Source organism: Moschus berezovskii, chromosome 17, assembly GCF_049115385.1.
Source record: "Moschus berezovskii isolate FMDL1 chromosome 17, NW_MosBer_1.0, whole genome shotgun sequence".
NCBI lineage: Eukaryota > Metazoa > Chordata > Mammalia > Artiodactyla > Moschidae > Moschus > Moschus berezovskii.
In genome coordinates this window covers 72,036,178-72,058,407 of record NC_142476.1, presented here as the reverse complement: position 1 = coordinate 72,058,407, position 22,230 = coordinate 72,036,178, and the positions used below count along the sequence as shown (strand labels likewise).

The 22,230-nt window shown below is 43.8% G+C and overlaps 1 protein-coding gene across 1 annotated transcript in view; it reads right to left on the bottom strand.

Moving 5' to 3' along the window:
* Positions 1-21,399, bottom strand: part of ESRRG (estrogen related receptor gamma) — a 700,961-nt gene extending 679,562 nt beyond the window's left edge. The window contains exon 1 of the mRNA XM_055419897.2: positions 21,206-21,399. The gene's annotated coding sequence lies outside the window, so the exon portion shown is untranslated. The remainder of the gene's footprint in view (positions 1-21,205) is intronic.
* Positions 21,400-22,230: the final 831 nt, after the last annotated feature.

The window sequence follows — 22,230 nt, the reverse complement described above, 5'->3', positions numbered from 1 at the left end:
ATGTGACAAGATAGAGATTTTCCTAATTTGCAGAGACAGTGTAGGATAGTTATGGCTCTGCGCTTCCCCCCCACCCCAATCCTTGCTGCTTTACCTCCTCTCTGAATTGTTTTCCGTTGCTATTTCTGCTGACTCTCCTCTCCCTATGGACATCAGCCCCCTGGGTTGGTGGTAAGTATGGAATTGATGAGAATCTCTAGTCTTATTTAGAGAATGAGCTTATGGTTACCCAGGGGAAAGAATGAGGGGAAGGGACAATTCGGGAGTTTGGGGTGGACATGTACACACTGCTATATTTAAAATGGGTGATCAGCAAGGACCTACTGTAAAGCACAGGGAACTCTGCCACAGGGAATGTGGCAGCCTAGATGAGCAGGGAGTTGGGGGGAGAATGGATACACATATATATGTACGGCTAAGTCTCTTTGTTGTGCACAGGAAACTATCACAATATTGTTAATCAGCTATATACTCCAATATACAATAAAAAGTTAAAAAAAAAAAGAATCTCTAGTCTTGGATGGTTGTAGATAAATTAGAAAATCTGCGGTCTTACAAATGGGATATGCGGTTACTGGATAATCCTGGGCAAATCAATCCATTTACGTTTCAATTTTCTTATCTGTAAAATTGAGATGTCAAGAATGCTTAGCTCAAAGAGCATTTAAAGCGCTTTAAATGCCATGTTGATGATAGTTATAATATAAATAACAATATAGAGATAGAAATGCATCATAGAGGTTAAAAATACTGGCTTGGCAGTTTGTCACAAGTGGGTTCCAATCCGGATTCTGGTACAAAACAGCTTTGGAACCTTAAAAAGCTACATCACTTCTCTGAGTCTCAGGTGAGTTATATGTAAGACAGAGATGACAACTTTCTGGAATTTTCTGAGAATTAACAGAAGTTAAATGATTAAAAAATTAAATGAAATTAAATATTCAGTTCCTGTGATGTAGAAAGCACTCAATAAATAGCTGGCTTTATTAACTTATTGATAACTTTATTTCTAGGTCCAGTCTGGTCAGTTTTCTTTGTCTTCACCAAACTAAATCATCTTGAGGTCTTTAACCTTCACTTAATGACACCTATGTCTTCAACTCGTCTGGATTATTTTTTTATATTTATAATACTTTAAGGCATATTTGTAGAAATCAACCTCTAAAATAATTCAGCTTAAAATGTCAAATAGATGATGAACATTTAATATTTCACCAAAAGTTCAAAATTACTTTCATTTCACCAAAAGATGAGCTGACCCTTACTTTCACAAATTTACCTTTGTCTCTATAAAGCCCACATCTTTAGCATCTTCCTAATGAAGCAAACAAATTATTTAGCACTTACTATGTGTCAGATCCTGTTCAAAGCATTTCATCTACTTTAGTGCTTGTAATTCTTCCAATTACCCTCTGCAATAAGTATGTTACTAACATCATCTTAAACATGGGGAGACTGAGAAACGAAGAGTTCTATTACTGGACTAACTTTATACCAGACTTCCCAGGTAGCAATATTGGTAAAGAACATGCCTACCAACGCAGGAGACCCGAGATGCGGGTCCGATCCCTGCGTAAGGAAGACCCTGTGGAGGAGGACGTGGCAACCCAGTTCAATATTCTTGCCTAGAGAATCTCATGGACAGAGGAGCCTGGCAGGCGACAGCCCATAGGGTCACAAAGAACAGGACACAACTGAAGTGACTTAACACGGAGCAGTTTTATACCACCAGTAAATGGCTGAAGTAAGAAATTAACCCAGGAAGTCTGATTCTGGATCCTGGACTCCAAATCACTCTATTAAACTTCTTAATGCAAATACTGACAGTTCTGACAACTACGTTCAGCTCGACCATCTCTGTGGCCTGAAGATGCTGAATAACTCCCAGATCTACCCTTTGTACTAGAGAGATCTGGCCTCAGAGTCTGCAGCTATATACGTAGTCAGGTTTGCCATTGCCAGTCAATAAAATCAATATGGTTGGGCCATCAGTCATATGATACTCAATTCAGATTCTCATCACTAAGATGGGAAAGAAGAAACTCTTAAGTTCATTCAAGCCAACCACTCTCCCGTTCGCTCACATTAGATAAGGGTGGTACCATCTTCCAAAGAAAAAGAATCACACCAAAAAAGCATGCAAAGTGGGAAACACACACACACTTCGGCCTCAATGATCTACATTATGTCATGGGGTAAGACAGGCATGGGACCTTAGAAGTGTAGATTTCCAATAAAACAATAAGGGATGATTTCTCCAATTTCTGGATTACAGTAGAAAAATCTCACCCTGGTCTGGGTCAATGAAATTAAACACACCATTCATCATCGTGTACAAACTGAGTTCAAACAAGGTCTTGCAGGAGTCAGTTTTAAGGGGCCCATAACCCCCAGACACTTCACAGGGAATGTAAAGACTTAGCTTTGTTTCACCACAGAGGCTGCTTGTATGGTTAGGATTAAATTCAGCAGATTCAAAATATTGTTCTGTCATTCTGACTCCAAGAAGCCATGACGATGCTTCAGATCCATGCTGTGAAAATAGCCCATTAATGGACCATGTAAATGTCTGAATCTCTCTCTAGATCTGCCTTAATGACTGAATGCTAACCTCCAAAATAAAATAAAAAGAGTGAAAAAATAAATAGGCCTGGTTACATTTCTTTTGTCTCTGCCAACTCTCCTTCTGTAGATTCATTCTAATTTCTTTTCGTCCTGCCACATAAAGACATAGTTCATTTCTGGAGCATTATCTCTGTGTTGTTCTTATAGCTTGACTGACTTTGATTTACTCAGGAGAGAATGTCCCTTCAGTAAACATTATATGGTTTTTAAAATAACAGAAGCAGTATTTGAAACAAAGGTTGGGTTGGAAACCAGCTGTAAATTTAAGGTTTAATTATATTTTGTGTCATAATGTAACTTATTAGCCAGGGATTTAAATTACTACAACTGAGCCTCAACTTATCTTTCTAGTATTTTCTTGCCCCTGTTACTGGCATGAGTCAGATCATTTATTCATAAACATATACTGGGAAAATATTATGTGCAATTTACAATAATTGGTACTGAGGATATAAGAAGGAATAAGATGAAAACCATAATTCCAAAAAAAATACCTGTACCCCAATGTTCCTAGAAGCACTACTTTACAATAGCCAGGACATGAAAGCAATCTAAAGGTCCATTAACAAAGAAATGGATAAAGAAGATGTGGTACATATATACAATAGAGTATTACTCAGCCATAAAAAGGAACAAAATTGGGTCATTTGCAGAGAAATGGGTGAACCTAGAGAATGTTATACAGAGTGAAGTAGTTAGAAAGAAAAACAAATACTATATATTAATACATATAATGGAATCTAAAAATGGAATAGGTGATTTTACTTGCAAAGCAGAAATAAAGACACAGATGTAGACAACAAATATATGGATACCAAGGGGGAAGGGAGTATGGGAGGAACTGGGAGACTGGGATTGACACATATACACCATTGATACTATGTATGAAATAGGTAACTAATGAGAACATACTGTATAGCACAGGGAACTCTACTTAATGCACTTTGGTGACCTGAATGGGAAGGAAGTCCAAAAGGGAGGGGATATATGTATATACAAGGCTGATTCATTTTGCTATGCAGCAGAAACTAACAACATTTTAAAGCAACTATATTTCAATAAAAATTAATTTAAGTAAAAAGAAGAGGAAGAAGGCAGAGGAGAGGAGAAGAAGAAAAAATAAATGCTGTTCCATCCCTTTGAGAAACTAATAAGGAAATGTCACTCAGTCGTGTCCAACTCTTTGCAACCTCATGGACTATACATACACAGTCCATGGAATTCTCCAGGCCACAATACTGGAATAGGTAGCCTTTCCCTTCTTCAGGGGATCTTCCCAACCCAGGGATTGAACCCAGATCTCCCACATTGCAGGCAGATTCTTTACCAGCTGAGCCCCAAGGGAAGCCCAAGAATACTGGCGTGGGTAGCCTATCCCTTCTCCAGGGGATCTTCCCGACCCAGGAATCGAACTGGGGTCTCCTGAATTGCAGGAGGATTCTTTACCAACTGAGCTATCAAAGAGAAGCACAAACAAAGGTAATTATAATGCAGTATATGTGAAGCAACGGGGCTTCCCAGGTGGTTCAGTGGTAAAGAATCAACCTGCAATTCAGGAAACACAGGAGACACGGGTTCAATTCTTAGACTGGGAAGACCCCTGGAGAAGGGCATGGCAACCCACTCCAGTACTCTTGTCTGGAGAATCCCATGGACAGAGGAGCCTGGCGGGCTACAGTCCATAGGGTCACAAAGAGTTGGACATGACTGAAGTGAATGAACACGTGCGCGCGCACGTACACATGCACACATGCACGCGCGCGCGCGCAGCAACCAAAATGTGCTGAACTTCCAGGGAAATGAGTCCTTCTAGATATCTCCAAGGCAGCTCACATTCAACCTCTCTCTGAGCTAGTCTTCTCCTAGTGTTCCTTTTCTCCATTACTAGCTTTATCCTCCATCCAGGAATATGGGGATCATTCTTCATACCTCCTTCTTCTTCATCTACCATCTCTAATCCTAAATATGAATTATTTCATCACCACTATCAGAAACTTAATTCATTATACCAATATCTCTAGCCTGAACTAACAACTCTAGCATCATCTACTCAGCTGACCATCAAACTCACTCTTCTTACAGTAGCCAGAATGAATTATTTAAAAAAACAACTGATTACATCTTGCTGCTGCTGCTGCTGCTAAGTCACTTCAGTCGTGTCCGATTCTGTGTGACCCCATGGACGGAAGCCCACCAGGCTCCCCCGTCCCTGGGATTCTCCAGGCAAGAACACTGGAGTGGGTTGCCATTTCCTTCTCCAATGTGTGAAAGTGAAAATTGAAAGTAAAGTCGCTCAGTCGTGTCTGACCCCTAGCAACCCCACGGACTGCAGCCCACCAGGCTCCTCCATCCATGGGATTTTCTAGGCAAGAGAACTGGAGTGGCTTGCCATTGCCTTCTCCGTGATTACATCTTATCTTACATTAAAAGACTTTCCATTCCACTTAAAGGAGAAACCTCCTTAACAGGCTTATGAAGCGCTTCAGTTTTGTCTCCACTTCCCTCTCCTGCCTCACCCTGTACCTCATCTCCTAAACTAATGCCTCCACTGCACCTGGTCTTCATTCAGGCCTTTCATATAACCTGATGGGGTTCAGGATGTGCTTTCCCAAAACATGGTGTCCCGGCATGCTGAATACTTGAAGCTGAAGGAATCTGAGAAAATGGTAGAAGCAGAAAGGTCCCCCTGACCTCCCTTCATCATCCTCTCGCCTGCAGTAGGTCTTCCTCATGTGAGAGGGCCCTCCCTACACCCAGAGGGAAGGAACATCCTTGTCTGTAAGATGAAGGGATACCAAGAAGGATCCAAACAAACACCCCTCGCTAAGCTCCTCCGGTTTACTCACTGTCTTGCACTCTTTGCCCTCTCACACCTTCCCTTGACTTTCCACTCTTCAGCAAACCCAGTAAACCGTTCAGGTCAGTTCGCACTTTGGGGTCTTCATTTCCTTAGGAAGGTTCCCATGTCACATAAAATTTACATTAAATAAGTGTATGTGCTTTTTTCCAGTTAGCATATCTTTGTTTACTTTTCAGATCCATCCAAGGATAATCGTGTCAAGGAAGATTTTTTTCTCTCGTACAATCCCAAATTTCCTCCTAACCTACAGTGTTGATACACTGCGTAACCTCTGTTCACAAGTGATTTTTCTTACCTGGCTAATTCAGCTTTTGCTATTGTTGTTTAGTCACTAAGTCACGTCTAACTGTTTATAACCCTATGGACTGTAGCCTGCCAGGTTCCTCTGTCCATGGAATTCTTCAGGCATGGATACTGGAGTGGGTTGCCATTTCTTCCTCCATGGGATCTTCCCAACCTGGGGATCAAACCTGTATCTCATGCATTGGCAGGCAGATTCTTTACCTCTGAGCCACCAGGGAAGCTCCCATACTCCCTTACTAAGGTTAAATTCTCCTACAATGGGCTGATCAATATATTCATTTTCCTTCTTCATAGCATTTGTCACAGTTGTAATTTCCTTACGTTTGTTTGTGGGAATATTTGATTGATGTCCAATTCTGCCATTAGACTGTAAGCTTCACAAGGGCAGGAATCATACCTATTTCTGCTTCTCAAATCCAATGTTTAACACAGTGACTCTGAAAGGGACAGATCATCAATAAACAGAACATTTATTCACAGAATAAATGAAACAATAAGGAAAGAGTGGAGAAGTGTCAGTATAGTGTCACAGAAAAGGTGTCAGCTGTGTTGGGTCTTGAAAAATATATAACCATTCATTAGGCAGAAGGAACACATGAGCAGAGAGACAAAGAAATGAAACAGGCTGGCAGCACTCAGTATAACTGAAGCCGTGGGGGTGATCTGTTTGGGGGAGGAGAACAGACAAGTGTCAGAAATGAGGGTGGAGAGATTCAGGGACGAAGCCACAGAGGGCCTTTTGTGCACTGCAAAGCAATTTGGACTTTTGCCATGGGAAATCACTGAAGGGTTGTAAAAAGGGAGTAAAATGATCATCAGATTTGCATTTTCGAAAAATCACTCTCATGGCAGTGTGAAGGATGTCCTTGCTAGGTGGCTGTTGGAGACAGGGTGACCAATGAGGAGGCCATTCTGCAAGTCTCCATGAGAGATGCCGAAGGCACAGAGGAAGGTGGAAGAAAAGGATTAAGTGGAGTGGGCAGTTTCCAAAGATACTTGAGAGATGAGAACGACTAACAATGGAGAGTAAGGTAAAAGAATAAGTCAAAGTATATATCACACCCTGGTCTCTGGGCCTCCGGGAGGGTAGCGTGATCATTAACCAGGTAAGAGAAAACAAGATACAATGTCCATTTGGGTAGATGGCTGAGTGTGTTTCTAAACTCAGTAGGGCTTTAACTTTTTTTTTATTTTTTCACATTTCTTAAGATTTTATTTATTGATTTTTGGCTGCACTGGGTCTTCACTGCCACATACAGGCTCTCTCTAGTTACGGTTTGTAGGCTTTTCTTGTTGGGGAGCATGGGTCCTAGAGCACATAGGCTTCAGTAGTTGTGGCTCCCAGGTGCTAGAGCATTGCTCAGTATCTGCAGCACAGGCTTCGTTGCTCCACAGCATGTGGGATCTTCCCAGACCAGGAACTGAACCTGTGTCCCCTACGTTGGCAGGTGGATTCTTAACCACGGGACCACCAAGGAAGTCCAGGCCAGTGGATTTAATATCTGAGAGTCTTGTGCCAGAATGATTGGTGTCCTGCAAAATCCTCCTCCTCTTCCATCCATTACTGTTTGAGCTGAGCACAAAACCAGGTACCAGTGACCACGCTGTTCAGTCGTCCTACATCCCTGTGACCAAGTTCTTGATAATGGAAAAGGAGCCAAAGTATGCAACCTCTCATTTGCTTTTAAAAAATTGCTTATATCACATTTCTTTTCAGAAAACCAGAAACTGGGTTAACTTTAACCATGCCAATGAGACAACCCCTTAAAGGAGAGCAAAATGACACTAGGTAAAGAACCAAAGGATCAGTAAGGCAGACAGACCAGACAAGCATTCCATTAGAAGGGGGGAAAAAAAACAAACTTACTCTAGGGGGAAAAAAGTTACTTAATCCTTAGTATTCTAGAGGGAAAAATAACTTACTTAATCTATAGTATACTGGAGCCTTATTTATGGCCCAAATAACATAGGCAGTAGGCAGCTACCTACACCAGTCTGGACCTAAAAAAAAAGGAGATCTAGGTCAACAATTGAGAACTGATAGCATAGAGATAGTTGTTAAAACCATGGGAATAATGACTTCCCTGGTGGTCCAGAGGTTAAGAATCTGCCTTACAATGCAGGGGACAAGGGTTCACCCCTGGTCAGGGAACTAAGATCTCATGCTGTAGGGCTGACCCCACACACCCCAACTACTGAGCCCGTGGGCCACAGCTAGAGAGAAGCCCACACACCACAATGAAAGATTCTGCATGATGCAAGGACTATCCCATGTGCTGCAGCCAAGTTAAAAAAATAATAATAATAAATGAATATTTAAACAACAGCGACATGGGAACAGAATCAGAGAACACTCTTGAAGACACACTTGGGTTTGTAATCCTGGCCCCACTTGTTATTTTTAAGGAATTTAGAGTAACTTACATCTACAAGCCTGTGTTACAGAAGCCTATTATAATACCTGTATTAATGAAGGTAACCCTAGCTTATAAAAAAAAATAAATCTCTACATCTCAGTAGCTGGCTTATTCAAAGACATTTCTTTCCCATTTATGTGAAGTCTGGTTGTATGTTGAGTAGGACGCAGGCTCCTCCAGGCACTGGCTCTTCCTCCCCTAAGATCTTGAAATCTTTCATTTACAGCTTTTTTCTTTCTATAGTCAATGATGGAAAGGGCACATGTGTTCCTAACCATGTCAGCCTGGAAGTTATATACACATCTTAATGTGGAGAACAATCATTTGGCCCCAACAAATGCAAACGCACCTAGGAAACATGGTACCCACCTTGGCAGTCACTTCCCACCAGAAACACTATACAGTGGAAATGGTACAGGAATCTTGGTGAACAACAGCCTCAAAAGTGATCTGCCCTGCTTGCTGCAAGGATGAAAAGTGAAATTGGATGGATACACCTAACAATGTATCACAGCTAAGAGACCCTCAATAATGTTAAGTCTCTCTTTTTCTTTTTTTCATATTTGTTCTAATTTATTTGGCTGCACCAGGTCTTAGTTGCAGCATGTAAATTCTTAGTTGGAGCACGTGGATCTAGTTTCCTGGCCGGGGATTGAACCCAGGATCCCTGCATTGGGAGTGCAGAGTCTCAGCCACTGAACCAGCAAAGTCCCCAAGTCTTATATTTTTCTCTGTTGGTTTCCCCTCTTCCTCCATCCTAAATACACTTCGTTAGTCTCCCAAATATGCCTTATATGTTCCCATTTCTGTGTCTTTATTCATATTCTTGCCTTATATACAAAACTCTTCTTTTTACTGCTCCACCAAATCAACTTCTACCTATTTTTAAAGACCAACCTCACAGCACTTTTCCTGGAGTCAGCTCTTCCTAATTCTTCATGGCCAGATTAAATGCCTTTGAACCACCATCAGCGTGCTTAAAACTCTTTGTGGAGCACCTTCCAGACAGCTGTATGATATCATAGCAATGTCTGTTTTTACCCTTCCTGACTACTTCCCAGCCTAAGCTGTAACCTCCCTGAAGATAGCAGTTGCATTTAACTCCTCTTACTCAGAGTGATTAAAAGAGTAAACTAAATTTAGACTTTAAGTTCAAGACACCAACACTGAAGAGATCTGATATCCCGTCACAAAGAATGAAAAGGTGAATATTTAATCAGACAACTCTGGAGAAAGGGGGACAGAGGAGTCTGTCTTAAGTATTTACATACTCAGGTGATGACTATCTGAATTATTGAGAAATTGTTCCATTTCTTGATTTTATTTTGTATATCTGTGAGGAAGTATATGTGGTAATATGGAATAAAGCATGTACTTAACGAACAATAAAGCAACATATCTTTCAATATTATGATAACTAAGAAAAACCAACAATTCTGAAGAGGTTTCTTTAAGGACTCTCCACATGCATGAATCAAGGTGGTGATGTGGCAGTTCTCTTGGTAATCTGATAAATGTCAACATCCAAACTATTTAAATCCATCCATCAGGTGAACTCACCCCTGTAAGTTATCTGAGCCAAGCCACTTTGTTCTTTTAGATAGAGCAACTGTCTGAGAAAAAGAAGAACAAGAAAAAACAAAAAACCAAAGCTAGGAGTCATTGGACTTAGGCAATCCACTGAAAAGGCCTGTTTTCCTTTTTCCAACAACTATCTTGATAAAAGTGGGCAACGCATAGAAAGGAGGGCTTTTTCAGCAAATTAATCTGATTCCATGCAGTGAGTCAAAGGCTGAGTGGCCCTCCAGTAATATCCAGCCCTCTGTCTAGGAAAGAGAGTGGCACGTGGGCTCCATTAATGCAACTCTCTTCCCACACCCAATGCTCCAAAATGGCCTCAGAAATGCTAGAATATCTTCTGCCTTCACCATTCCCCAGCTGAGAGACCAGGGACACATCCAAGGATCACCCCATGTTCAAATCCACACCCCAGCCACCTATGAAGATGGCCCAAAGCTGATCTGAATCCCTGGATGCTAGCTCTTTGGCCAAAGACGGCTCGTAGCTTATCCCAGTGCTCACTAGGCTATCAGAACATTGCTACTCTGGGGGCTAGAGCTGCAGTGGGAATCCACTTCTACAACACATTCCCTGTGTCTACCAGTGCCACAGATCTGAGCCTTCCAAGGACACAGAATCTCACCACAACGTGTAGGAAGAGTGTGATCCAGAAGGTGTTCCATGGAGCACTAGACCTAGGAGGTAACCTTCACCTGCAGGATGCTGTAATAAGTCTGGGAAACGCCACATTCGACAATCCTATCTTAGACATTCACAGCACATATCAGGTACATGGAAGGATCTGAAGTGTACCTGCTTCTGAAATAATCTGTAAAATCCATTATATTACAAATTTGTCTACTAACAAAACTTTGGGGGCAAAACATCTCTACCATCTTTCCTCAATAGATGGGGCTCCATAAAGTCAGATTTCCTTCACTGTTGACATAGCACTTCACAGAGCACTTGACATTTCAGTCAATATTTGCTGAATGAATGACTATCCTGGAGAAGTAGGGTCCTACAGAACACATTTTATAAAACAAAATGATAAAAAAAAAATCACACTTCTATGGAATACTTCGAATAAGGACAGCCTTCCCAAATGGGAAGATTTCTTTGACTCTCATTTAAATCATGGGATTCTCCAGGCAAGAATACTGGAGGGGTTTGCCATTTCCTACTCCAGGAGATCTTCCTAGGGATCTGTCTCTTGGGTCTCCTGTACTGGCAGGCGGGTTCTTTACCACTAGAGTTACCTGGGAAGCCCACATAGAATACTTCCAATAAGAACAACCTCCCCAAACAGGAAGATCTCTTTGAATCTCTTATGTAAAACCCAATTTGTGGGGCAACTATCACGAGCACACTAGCATTCACTGTCTGTGGTCAGATTTCTTTTTTTTTTCTCCTCCAACTACCTTAGAGCACACTAGCATTCACTGTCTGTGGTCAGATTTCTTTTTTTTTTTCTCCTCCAACTACCTTAGTGTCAAACTGACCTCACCAGGGACTTCACTGGTGGTCCAATGGTTAAGAATTTGCCTTCCAATGCAGGGGTGCCGGTTCCATCCCTGGTTGGGGATCCCTTGTGCCTCATGGCCAAAAAAACAGAACATAAACAACAGAAGCAATATTGTAACAAATTCAATGAAGACTTTAGAAACAGGCCGCATTTAAAAAAAAAACACCTTAAAAAAAATTTGACCTAACCAAATATTTCAACATTTTTAGAATATAGACCAGTTAAGCCTAATGTTAACTGTAAATATATTGAAAGGACCATTAACAAGTCTGGGTCGTGGGGATTCAGTATTTCTAGAGCAAGGCCTAAGATTCTACATTTTATACAAATGTCCTAGGTCATCGTGAAGGGGTTCAAGTGAAACACACTCTCAGAAATGCTGATCAAGAGACATGGAAGAGGAACCCTTGATTGGGATCAGAAGCCTGGGTTTGAGGCCCAAATCTGCAGCCCTACTACCTGTGTGGTCATAGGCCGTCATCTCTAAGCCTCACTGTCCTCCCTATGGGATTCACAGTATGTCTCTTAACCTCCCCACCCACCTCATAACATTGAAAGCCAGCAGGTACTCAACATACACTGCACACTGAATTAGCAAGTTCACCATCATTCTATAGGGTTCAATAAACTAGTCACAGCAAGTTTTCAACACAGAAAGGGTTTCTGCTGATTATTTAAAAGCAAGTAAAACAGGGCTAAACCGATAGTGCTGTACGCCTCCATGTCAGCCCGCCTGGCAAACTTCCACAGAACATTTGACTCACACTTGTGGACCCAACATGGGTCAAACCATGGTGAAAGCTCAGCTGTGTGACACCGATCACAGTGCACTGAATGTTAAAACACCTCCTCTTCTTGGTACCAGACCTCTGAAAAATGACCTCTTCACTCTTAAGTTGGCAAATGGCTAGAATAAAACTGGTTAGTATCTACATGTTTACAAGAGGAATGTTCTTGCTTATCAAGTGTCCTTATGAATAATAACTAACTATTGCTCAAAAATTAGAATGCAACAGAATACATGCAATTAACATAGTACTTGGCATCTTTAATTCTCTCTCTTTTCAGAAGATTCTTTTGGAGCCTATAGCACTCAGGGCAATTGCTATGAATACTGCTCAGCTACACTGAGTTGAATCAGTATGAGTCAATCTTTTGAAAACACAGGAAATAGGGTTGATTTTCTCCCAACTTTGTGGCATATTCTGAAGCCTACTTTTTGGAGTAGATCTGATATTATTTTTTATTTACCTTTTGTGTATAAAATAATGAAACAAATTCTGTCATAACTGAAAGATCTCTGCCTAAAAGACTAATGATTAAAGATTTCTAATTGGTGGGATTTTTTTTTTTTTTTTTTAATTTCCTACAGGGTGGCTCAGTGGTAAAGAATCTACTTTCTATGCAGGAGACACAGGAGTCTTGGCTTTGATCCCTGGGTCAGGAAGATGCCCTAGAGAAGGGAATGGCAAACCACTCCAGTATTCTTGTCTGGAAAATCCCATGGACAGAGGAGCCTGGTGGGCTACAATCCATAGGGTCTCAAAGAGTCAGATATGACTGAAGCTACTTAGCACACACACACACATATTAATTTATATTATTCTCTGCACATGTATTGGATTTTCTTCTGATTTTAAACTTCTCAATTTTAAAAGGGCTTGTTCCTCCACTTGAGTACTCAGTGGGTACCCAACCAATCCCTTTGGCTCATGGGATCTGTAGTTAATGACAGTAGCAAGAGAACTTTGCAAAATTAAATCCATGCCAAAATGTTTATCTGCTATATTTATTATTGCCTTCCTGTTTAATATTTTGGTTCTGATCTATTTTCCTTGCATGGGGCTCATGTTAGCAGGAACAAGTGTGAATGATTACAGGACTCACGCAGGCAAACAAGTGAATGAATCAAGACACGTTGGGTGAACCCATCAAAAGACAGCAGACTATCTGGACTCCTACTGACTATTGCTGGGAGAAAATGAAATATTGCAGTCCCAGCATTCCTAGACCTTCCAACGTCTCAAGAGAAGTTTGACAAAGTATAGGTATTCAATATATACTGAGTAAATCAATAAATGCAGAGACTCCAATTTTCATTTGAAATCTCAAAGTTTTAAATGTAAGCAACATGATACAGTCTAAAGAACACAGAGTCTGGAGCCAGACTGCTGCTGCTGCTAAGTCGCTTCAGTCATGTCCTACCCTGTGCGACCCCATAGATGGCAGCCCACCAGGCTCCCCCATCCCTGGGATTCTCCAGGCAAGAACTTTGGAGTGGATTGCCATTTCCTTCCTGGAGCCAGACTACCTGGGTTCAAAAACCTGTCTCTGCTACTTATCGACTGTATGATCTTGGGCAAGTTATATAAAATTCCCATGCTTCACTTTTCTCACTTATAAAATGAGGGGAAATAGTACCTACCTCGTGGGGTTGTTTGAGGACTTAATTTTTTAATGTGTTAAGTCTTCGGACGATACCTGGTATATTTTAAGTGCTACACAAACAAGGAAACACACACTACAACTTCAAAATGCTTTATCATTTTAATATGTATTGTTCTGTTTTTCCCTCCCATACCTGTAAAGATGTTACCCTGCAGAGGAGGAACCTGAGTGTCCCTCAGAATCCTTCATGGATGTTCAGGATAACAGCAACACATGTGGATCATGCAAGAACTCTGTGTGTTGACCCTTAGAAAGAGTCCAGTGGTTTGCCCAATATGTTATTCCATAAAACGGCAGATGTCAGAATCCAGTCCAAGATTTTCGAGGGACAGAATCAGAGATGTGTCTATCAATTTCACCACAAGCCTGCTTCCTTCATAACTAAGAATGAAATTAAATGAAGAGCTGGTTCAAATCAGTTAATTATCTCAAAACAGTCAATTTGAGAGAACAGGAAAAACCTGTACACTCAACAATGTCCATTTATACTCTTCCTCTTTGTGTTAAGGTGCTTTGCAATAATTTAGTTTCTCTCATCTATGACTCCAAGACCTTTCTCCCGGGAACTTTATAAGTACATTACCTGACTACACAGCCTGCATGTGGCTGGGTTAGAAACATCCTGGCAACATTTTCTTTGATCTTCCTGGTTGTTGTTGGTTTAAGGCAGATCCTGAATGTTATTTAAACAGAGGAGACTATTTGAAATTTCTTGGTAGATGAATTTGATAATGATGATTAAAAAAAAAAAACAACTACTGTCATCTAAAGATAAAAGATCTCATTCATCAGGCCTTGAATAACCCAGGACTTCTTCAAAGAAAAAGGTCAAATGGAGCCACAGCTGTTTCCTTTACTTGTACAGTGGTAACTTTACACACTCCTTGGTAATCTACATTTGGTAAAGTTGCTGTCTCGCATTACAGGGGAGTTTTCTTTTTTTTTTTTTAGGATTTAGCATTTAATTATTTTGGTCCTGTGTTCAATCTGTTTCCCTCTGAATGAAGAATGTACCTATTGTTTAAAATAATTTCTACTAAATTGGACTTTATCAAAACTAAAAACTCTTATGAACTGCATGGTAATACCAAAAAGGTGAAAACAAACCAGAGGATGGGAGGAAAGATAAATATTTGTAAGTCATTTGTGTGCTAAGGAGCTAATCCTCAAAATACATAAAAACTCTTACAGTTCAACAACAAAAAGACAAATAGGGAAGTAACTTAAAAGGAAGCAAAGACAATGAACAGATATTTATCCAAAGAAGATATTCAAATGGCCAATAAGCACATGCAAAGGTTCTCAGCACCATTAGTCATTCAGTTCAGTTCAGTGGCTCAGAAGTGTCTGACTCTTTGCGACCCCATGAACCACAGCACGCCAGGCCTCCCTGTCCATCACCAATTCCCGGAGTTCATTCAAACTCATGTGCACAGAGTCGGTGATGCCATCCAGCCATCTCATTCTCTGTCGTCCCCTTCTCCTCCAGCCGCCAACATTTCCCAGCATCAGAGTCTTTTCCAGTGAGTCAACTCATCGCATGAGGTGGCCAAAGTACTGGAGTTTCAGCTTTAGGGAAATACAAATCAAAATCCCAATGAGGTAACACTTACACTCACTAGGATGGCTATGATTTTTTCAAATGGAAAGTAAAATAAATGTTGACAAAGAGGGGGAGAAGTTGGAATTCTCAGACATTTTTAATAGGACTCTATAGCCACTGTGGAAAACGATATGGTGATTCCTCAGAAAATTAAACACAGAGTTAGGATATGACCAGCAAAGATTTGAAAACATGGGTTAAAGGAAGATTCTGAATATTATTTAAACAGAAAAGACTATTTGAAATTTCTTGGTAGATGAATTTGATCATGATAATTAAAAAGAAAAAAAAGCTGAATGGGTTCAAACCAATTTTGTAAAGAATGTTCATAGCAGCATTGTTCATAACAGCCAAATGGTAGAAACAACCCTAATAGCCACCAACACAACGTGGTATATCCATAAAATCAGATATTATTCAGCCATAAAGGGGAATGAAGGACTGACACACGCTGCAACGTGGCCGAACTTGGAAACTGACTGGTGCTGTGTTCTCTTTATCAGAAAGTGAAGTGAAGTCGTTCAGTCATGTCAGACTCTTTGCGACCCCATGGACACCAGGCTCCTCCGTCCATGGGATTTTCTAGGCAAGAGTACTGGAGTGGGTTGCCATTTCCTTCTCCAGGGAATCTTCCCCACCCAGGGATCGAACCCGGGTCTCCCACATTGTAGACAGACGCTTTACCATCTGAGTCACCAGGGAAGTCCTAAAGTGAATGAAGCTAGACATAAAAGGCCAAATATTAAATAATTTCAGTTATAAAATGTCCAGAACAGGCAGATCCATAGAGACAGAAGGCAGTTCAGTGATGGCCAAGGGTGGGGAGAAGGGGAGAGACTGCTCAATACACAGTTTCTGTTTGGGGTGATGAATATGTTCTAGAGTTAAATAGTAGCAATGCATCATGAATGTAGTAAAAAGCCATTGTGTTGTATGCTTTAAAACAATAAAAAATGTTGGATGTTACAGCATCTGAAATTTTACCTTGTTTAAAAAAAAAAAAATACTGGCTTGAATCTCCAGTACATAGAAAGAGCTTCTATTCCCCTACAAAGTTACTTCATATATCGCTTAAACAGTGTTTAAAAGTGAAATACTACATATAGAAGATCAGTGGCTGACAAGTTCTATTTCCTGCATTTCGCTGGGCCATTTGTCATTAATGCTTTTGCTCTTGAACACTATTCTTGGTTCATCAGTTTACCATTAAAACATCAACTTTCCCAATGCTACATTTCCACTTCCAAATGTTTCCTGTCAATAGTTTAACCAATTTAGCCAGCCCCTATTAATGAACATACGTGGGTACCTTCTGTCTTCAAAATTACATTAAAATGTTTAATTCAAAATAACAGAATACTGATGACTCTGATAAGAAGAGTGATATGATTTATCATAAGTCAGTAATTTGAATCTTTCCTTAATTTACACAAGATAAATAGAAAACAATGACATATCTGATAGAAAAAAATAGAATCTGGAGAAAAACTAATCATTCAGTAAGCCTCCCTGAAAAAAAAAGATATATATTTATTTTATAAATCTATACATAATAATACATATATTTGCTCCCCCCCAAAAAATCTTTTTAACTATCAAAATGTTAACAATAAAACAGAGATTATACAAATGGGTCAGTACAGTCTATTATATGCTCCAAACTTAATTTTTCTGAGCTGCAAACTTTCAGGTCAACTACCTTATACAAGGGAAACATGGAAAGAATTTTGAAGTTGGAAAAAAAAATCTCCTTTGACTCAATTCTTGTGAAGCAGTTGATGGTAGATGCCCTTAGATCAGAGAATATAGCTGTAAACAAGCATGACAAAGTTGCATGGAAAGTTCTACAAATAAATCTGTCCATGAATTTCAAAGATACAATTTCCTGAAATACCTGAGCCATGACTTTTTAAATCTTGAAGAAAATTTCTACATAAAAAGCCATGTTTGTCATTTGCAATATGTCTTTTTAAATGTTAACATGACTGGGTTTATTCCAAACAGGCAGAAGAAAAAATAAAAGCAAGTATTTGGATAATTTGGGTTTTAAAAAAGCCCCTCACTTTTATCTTCAGGTAAATATCTCGTTCAGGTGAAAGCAAAGGCGGTTTTAGCCAGAACTGCCTGGAGAAATGCAGAAGGAATAATCCTGACTCATAGAAGCTAAACATATCTGGTTCGTGGACTGTTATTGTAAGGAAATTTGAGAAATAACAAACTGAAACCAACTGTTGAAGGCGAACAAGAACTTGATGAAAAGAAAGGCTTGTATTTCATGTCAAAATCAAGTGAGATGGAAGAGAGCACAGAAGACTTTACAGGTCAAATTCTGAAAATCCTTGACCAGAATATACACATGAACTTGCGGCCACAGCCATCGCAGAAGTGGAGAATCCTATTTCCTCACTTAAGAGAGAAAAAGGAAGTTAAACCGGTGAAACCTAAGAGGAAAGCAAGGAGTTAAAGGAACTTTCTTGCCAGTCACTTAGATCGTCTCTGGATTCTTCTTAAGCCCTCTTTCCACTGACATTTCAGACCTCAGTTTTGTGCTCAGAGACGTGCATTTTATAATCGACTGAAACCTTGAAAGGACATAACTCAGCTCTTCTTAGTGTTCACTTCTTCATAAGAGCAGTCTCTATAAAGGAGAACACATAAGCTAGGAATTCCTAACATAGCTTAGGAACGGCTGGAGTCCTGGGATAACTGACCCAGGAAAGATTGGAGATGAGCACAGGGAGAGGAATTGCTCCAGTTTTCAGGAAAAGCCTACAACCTTCCACACATACCCAGCAGAGTCACAGGTCTACCTGGGGAAGAGGGTGAGGTGGTGGGAGGTGGGTGGGGGAAGCGGGTTGGGGGGCGGGGGGCGGGGCTGAAGTTCCTCCTAACCTCCAGTTTTAGGCCCCAGATGACCCAGTAAAGCAGCTCAGGGCACCATGAAAAGAATTGTCAGGTGTTTATGCTCTGATTTTCCATAAAACTGTTACCACCGTTTACAACCATGATCTAAGGTCATCCAAGAAGGGCAAAGCCTGTTTGCAGGTAGGCACAGGTGGCCTTCTCTGCCACCCCCCTCCCCCACGGTTTCTCTCTCATCACTTCTCAGGGGTTATAGATCACTGATCTGAAGAATTTGTAAGAGGAAACTCCCCTGTCCTCTCTCTTTCCAGGGTTCCTTGAAATCGTGAGCTGTTTGGAGAGAGGAATTTCTTCCTCCATGCAGCTAAGCTCATTTGGACACTAACAGGCCTCCCCGTTCTCTGCCCTCACCTCCTTCCATATACACAAAGTTTATTCTCTTCTTTTGTCTGGATGTCGGAAGGTCATTTTCACTCAACCGAGGAAGAGACCTTGGGTCTTTCCTATCTAGAATTTCCACCTGAGGGAAATTTCCCCAGGAGCCTGGAGGCTCCGAATCAGGGGCAGAGTGCGGAAGGTCAGGGATGGAAAAGGATCTGCAGCCAGAAGGGAGAACTAGAAAGATCCGGGGGAATAGCAGCGCAGAGAACTGAGGCAGAGTTCAGGATAAGTTTATTTTACTTCGTTGAGCTCCCCAAAGCTCCCAAGTTCTAGGATTCCTTCAGAGAGACGGGGGCGGGGTGGGGTGAGGAGCCCAACTAATTCTCAAAACTCCTAGAGGCGAAATTATCTGGGCAAGCACTCCTCTCCAGCCAGAGCGCGGCACTTTGCGCGCCCCTGCAGGGGACGCAGACACTGTGCCAAGACTCGCTGAGAGGGTGCGCTGGGCCTTCTCCGTCTTTGACCGGGTCCTGAGCAAAGCGTGTCGTGTCGTCCAGCTCTGGGGACGGAATTTGCATATGGTTAAGGGTTGGGCGCTGGGGAAGCTGAGAAGCGTGTCAGATAAAGCGCGGCTGATGCGCCTCCACCAGCCGGCCAAGGTCAGAAAACTTGGAGTGGGGGTCTGGAGGTGGATGCTCTTGGGCTAACGCCAAGGCTCTTGAAACACCACGCTCTTTTCCAAGGAGAAAAGGAGAGATACAGCTAGCTAGAAACCACACCTTCCCTTTTATCTCGTCTTTTCTTTCATTTCCTTTTAACTTCCATCTTTCTTACTTTTGATCGCTTTTTCTTTCTTTTATTACTTAAGAAAAGCTTTCCCGAACCTGTGCCCAGGGAAGCTGAGTGGCACTTACTGTCGGCTAATGGGGCGGAGGAAGAGAGAAGGGGACATCGCACCCCCAGCCCCGGAATTCCGACATTTACAGGTCCCCGCCGCTTAGAGTCCGGCTGTAAAGTTGTAATAAATTTGCCATCTCCCCATAACCCCACATGCAGCCCAGAGATAGCAGAAGAAAACTGCCTCTGATTTTAACTTGGCGGTCGAGTTTCTGAAAGCTCTTTTGGGCGGGCCGGGGTGAGAATCCGGGTAGCTCCGGGCCAGTTGGGGGTGGCCCCCGTCCCGTCTGAACCAGATCGTCCTTGCGGGGTGAGCCCAGGAATGAAGCAGGGACCGACTGGAGCCGGAAACAGACCTCAGACCCCGTTTCTGTGCCGGGAACCCTGAGTGCACATACTTTGGAAAGTCGGGTTCCCCCCGTGGCACTGCCATAGACCGGGGCTGGGTCTTCGCTCCCCACCACTTTTGTCCAGACAGACTGAGCTCCCTGAGGGAACAGCCACAGGGGGATTCAGGGACATGCACCGTAAGAGAAGAAATCGGTGATGGGGAAGAAATTCATCAGCGGGGGCCAGAGCCCTGAGCGCGCCACAGGCGAGGCCGCAGTTCTTGGCTCGCTGATTCTTAACCCCTCCCCACCTCCGCGCTGGCGCTCAGATCTCCAGCCAAACGGATCCGAGCCCCGGGTTATTTTCAGTCATAACCTTCTCCACCTCCCCAAATGCCGCGCCTGGGCTCTGAGGGGGAAAGGGTGGTTTGAACTGCCCTGCGCGAGTCTCATGGCCGCCGCCGCGCGCCTGCGGCAGAGCCGGCCTGGGCTGCGGCCCCGAGGGCACAGCCCTTCCCCGAACCACGCGCGCGTCTGGCGCTCCTCTAGCCAGGGGCTCGGGGCACCTCTCCAGCCTGCCCTGCTCCCTGTCCCCATCGACTTCTAGGTTCACAGAAGCATCGTCTAAGGCGTTGGCAGGTAGAAAGAGGAGACGAGGTCAAGGCCCGCGGACCTCCGCGATCCCCAAGCTTGCGCCCTTGCTGTCTCCGCAAGCGAGTCTTGTCCACAGCCGAGGAGGGGAAGGGTGTCGCAGACCCCACTTCTATCTTAAATTAGGGATTCGACGCTGTTTCCCGACTACCCTCTGCCAGCGCTCACATTCTTCCCTCCTTTCCGCCCGGCGCGGTTCCTCGATTTTAAGACATCTTGTTCCCCCCCGCCCTCACCCCCATCGCAGAAGGATGGTTCCCAACCGAAAAGCTTCACGAACACTGCATTCCCATCCTGCGGTCGGTCGGTGCCAAGACAAGAGGGAAGGTCTCGCGATCAACGCGCCTCGCCCACCCCCTACCCCCGCCCCCTGCCCCAGCTACCGGGCGCGCTCCCGTACGCGCCTCCCTCCCCCAGACCCACAGAGTTTTCTTCGGTAGGAAGCACACGCGCCCAACCCCCCGCCTCCCACGTAAAGGCCAGTCGCCTCTGATTTTTTGTGTGTGCCCAAACTCAGCTGGAAGTTGAAAGCAGGGGAGTCAGAGAAGCGCGGAAATAAAAGAATGAGGAGAGAGAAATCAAAGATGGGGGGGGTAGGAGGAAGAAGGAAGCAGCTGGAGGTTGCACCGGCAGAGGCTGAGGCCAGCCCCCCGGGGGCTCCGGCGCGGCGGCCCCCGCTGCCGCGCCGCCCCCGCGGCCGCCCGCCAGCCCGCGCGCGCCGAGCCGGGTCAGGCGCGGACTCACATGGTGGGACTGCAGAGCCGCTCTCTCAACTACTGCGAATGGGTGGTTTCGGGGTTGCTCCCCGCGTCCTGCTCCGGGGCTGCCCGCCGTGTGCGGGCAGAAGCAAAACCAAACAGATCACGGGACGTGGTCGAGACGGGCCTCCCGGCGCCGCGAGGACCTCTCTCACTTTGCAAAGGAAGCGGGCGCGGGGATTCGGGCTGCCGGGTGTAGCCTATAAATAGCGAACTTTTAGACGGAATCAACTGACAAATGAGAGGAGCGCGCGGAAATTTGCGCCGGATTCCCCTTCCCCGGCAGGACCCTCCCTCCCTCCCAATCCCTCCCCCCACCCAGCCACTCTGCCCGCAGGATTTGGGAGGGGGACAGATGGGGGGGTGGAATGCAGTTTTACTCCGATTTCCAGTAGTTTTGTTATTTTTGCCAGGAGGGGGGTACTCCGCCCCTTTGCCTCCCCCCCGCACCCCAGCCAGGCACTAGAGGCACCAACTGGGATGGGCAAAGGCCCGAAGAGCAAGGATCCTAGGAGTTGGCTGGAGAAGCTAGAAGGGGGAAGGGAGCCCGGAGCCGGGTTTCCCCTGGGGTCACGGGAGCGACGGAAGGAAGGCGGGAAACTGGCAGGATTAGGGGTTTTCTTGAGACGCCAGGACGAGAATTTAGGTAACCCTGTGTTAGAAGGGGACGGCGACAGGGTGAGTGCTGAAGGCACAAAGGAGTTCCCAGCCCGTAGGTGTCCATCCCCGAAGGCCACAGTAACTCTCTAGGGAAACCAAGACCTCCTCCTCCTCCTCCCCCTGCAACTTCAACCTCGGGCACGAGCCGCCGGGGTTAAGCAAGCTTTGCCGCGGGGTCACGTTCTCACTCGCCGAGGGCCGCAAGATCCAGGGAAGCGCGCCTGGCCCGCTGGCGCCCGGGGGTGGTCCTCGTTAGCTCCCCCGGGGCCGGCCGCCTTTCGCCGAGCTCGCGCACACCGGCCGACCGAAGAGACCCCCAGTGACTGTGCGTGCTGACCGCCACTCGCCGCC